Source organism: Eumetopias jubatus, unplaced genomic scaffold, assembly GCF_037043125.1.
Source record: "Eumetopias jubatus isolate StellerSeaLion01/CBP00866 unplaced genomic scaffold, mEumJub1_p1.0 scaffold_1, whole genome shotgun sequence".
NCBI lineage: Eukaryota > Metazoa > Chordata > Mammalia > Carnivora > Otariidae > Eumetopias > Eumetopias jubatus.
This window is the reverse complement of record NW_028274807.1, coordinates 65,953,755-65,957,101: the sequence shown is the minus strand read 5'-3', so window position 1 is coordinate 65,957,101 and position 3,347 is coordinate 65,953,755.

Here is a 3,347-nt window from a genome sequence, read left to right as displayed (position 1 = left end):
GTGGGACACAGGGGATGGAATTTAAGGTACATAAAATGGTCAACGTACGCACGAATGACTTGCAGTTAACACAGCCAATGTTGACTGGTGAAAAGATCACAGCATTTGGACTTTAAAAAGTAGAAATCCTGGGTTCTAGCCCTTCCATCTATTTCCTCACCACCTCCTCTACCCTCCCCTAAGCCCCCACCACCACTGGGTAACTTCAGAGATGCCACATAGCCCCTTTTGTTGGTTGTAAAGGAAAGAATGTAGGCTGCCCGAAAGCAGGGGATTTCTTCCTGCTCCAAGATTTGAGATTTAAAACAAGAGTTTACATATGGTTGGGTCTCATTCTCAGAGCCAACCGCTTTCTCCACCACAGGTAACTAATTTGCTTAACCATCTTCTTGCTCAGAGCAAAAAGGTGACGTGCAGCTCAGCCTCTGTCTCCACGTTCACCACTCCAAATGTCTCCTTGGCGCACCTGCTCACGTTTGAAAAGCTTACCTTAATGGCACGGGCTGAGTCAGCATCTGCTGCACCTGTGTCCCTTGACTGTGAGCAAGCCGATCGCAGGAAGCGGCTGGGGGTGCCTCAGTCAGCTGCCGCAGAGGACAGAGTTCTGTTGAGGAGGCAGGGGAAGCAGAGAAAACTTCAACAGAAATAGTTCAAGTGTTTCGAAGTTAAAAATAAAACTATATCACAAGGGGCAATGTGACCAGGCTCAGCTTACGATTTTTTTCTTTCCCCCGTATTTATCAACACTTGGGTCTCCACTGGAGTAGCGTTTAGCAGGGGAAGCCAGAAGGGAAGTGAGCTTTTACATCAATAGAGTTTCTTTCCCTTGAGGAAGGGGGAAAATCCATTTAAGAAGGATCATTTTCAAGGCCAGAGTGGCCTCTCAGACTCTTGTGTGTGCAGTAAGCAGATCCAGCTGTGCTCGCTGTGGCTGGTGGAGACTTCAGGCCAGGAGGCTGCTCTAATTATAACCATGCTTTTCACCTAAACCCATCACTGGCTGAAGCAGCAACTTGTGCAAGCGACATGCAGTCCTGTTTCTGTTTCTATTTCTTGTCATGACAAGTAAGTGGCTGTCCTCTCCTGGCCCTCTGCTTCCCCCCGTGGCAGAGAAAGGGAGGGTTTGTAAATCAGAAATCAGGCGCAGAGTGAGTCCAGTGTGAGAGAATTAGAGGCGGTTAGGAGCCTCAGCTTTCACTTAGTCCGACTGCCTTTTTTTAACAGATGAGGAGCCATAGGATTTAGAGAAGTAAATTGTCCATTCAAGGTCACACAGCTGGCTAGTGGAGGAGCCAGGGGAAAGACTTGGGTCCTTTTTCTTTTTTTCTTCTTCTTAGAGAGAGGAAAAGAGGGAGAGAGAGAATCCCAAGCAGACACCTCTCTGAGCGCGGAGCCAACACCAGGTTCAGTCTCAGGACCCTGACATCGTGACCTGTGTGGAAACCAACAGTCCGATGCTTAACCGGCTGCGCCACCCGGGCACCCTGACTCGGTTCTTTTAACTCCGAGTCTGGTGCTCTTCTTTACCTCCTCTTCAAAGAAACTCTTTCAGCTATCTTTTGAGGAAAGAAAATATATAATCCTGGCTTTGCTAATCTATGTATGTGACCGAGTTACCCACTCTCTACCTTGGTTTTCTCAGTTGTGAAAAAGGGATGATAATACTTGGTGTGACTCTGTGTTAATAAGCTAACACATGAATGCATTAATATATGTAAACCACATGAATGATGTCAGCATGTACCAAGTGTTCACCAATGCTGTTATTTGAATATATGGACTGAAAACAGGCACTGAATTCTGGTGCAGTTAACAGACACTGAATTCCCTTTTTTCCTCGATTCTTCCATGCATATATGTCTATGTAGGTAAACTTGTTTGGGGTGAACACCTAGCAGTTGAAAATTATAAAAGTTTTACATGTTGATCTTGTATCCTGACACTTTGCTGAACTTATTAGTTCTAATAGTTTTCTTATGGATTCCTTAGGATTTTCTATATACAGAATCATGCCATCTGTGAATAGAGTTATTTTTACTTCTTCCTTTCTAATTTAGATGCCTTTTATTTCCTTTTCTTGCTTGACTGCACTACCTAGAACTTTCAGCACCATACTGAACAAGAGTGGGGAGAGTAGCCATCCCAAATTTGTTCCCTGTTTTTGATCTTAGGGGAGAAGCATTCAGTCTTCTGCCATTAAGTGTGCTGTTACCCTTGGATTTTCTGTAGATGGCCTTTATCAAGTTGAAGAAGTTGGAAAGTTTGTCCTAGTTTGTTGAGTGCCTTTTTCATGAAAGGGTGAGGAATTCTGTCAAATGTTTTTCTGTGCCTGTTAAGTGATCCTGTGGTTTTGCCGTTTATTCTACTAATATAGTATATTACTTTAATTGATTTTTGTATGTTGAATCAACTTTGCATTTCTAGATCAACCCCACTTGGTCTGGCATATAATCCTTTTTATGTGTTCCTGGATTTGGTATTCTAGTATTTTGTGGAGGATTTTTACATCTTTATTCATAAGGGATATTACTCTATCTTTTTTTTTATGATGTCTTCATTCAGCTTTGGTATCAGGGTAATGTAGTCTCATAGCATGAGTTAGGAAGTGTTCTCTTCTGGTTTTCTTTGGAAAGTTTGTGAAAGATTGTTGTTAATTCTTTAAATGGCAGAATTTAGCAGTGAGGCCATCTAGGCCTGGACCTTTCTTTGTGGGAAGTTTTAGATTATTAACTTAATCTCTTTACATGTTAAAGCTCTGTTTACAATATTTCTATTTCTTCTTGAGTCAGATTTGATATTTTGTGTCTTCCTAGGAATTTGTCCATTTCATCTAAGTTATCTAATTTGTTATACAAATTATAAAAATTACACATTCATAATAGTCCTTTACAGTGCTCTTTATTTCTGTAAGGCTGGTAGTTATATCTCATCTTTATGATTCTAGTAATTTGAGACATCTTTTTTTTTGGTCAGTCTAGCTAAAGGTTTATCATTTTGTTGATCTTTTCAAAGAACTAGCTTTTTTTCCCTTTCAATTATTTAAACATTATTTATTTGAGTATAGTTGACACAATGTTACATTAATTTCAGGTGTACAACATAGTGATTTAACATCCGTATATGTTATGCTGTGTACGCTCAAGTGTAGCTGCCAGGTCTTACTCTACTATTGCTATTACAGCAGTGTTGACTATATTCCCTCTGCTGTGCCTTTTCTTCCCATTACTTAGTCGTTCCCGTAACTGGAAGCTTGTATCTCCCACTCTCCTTCACCCATTTTTGCCCGTGCCCCCCTCCCTCCCCTCTGGCAATCATCAGTTTGTTCTCTGTATTTATAGGTTTTATTT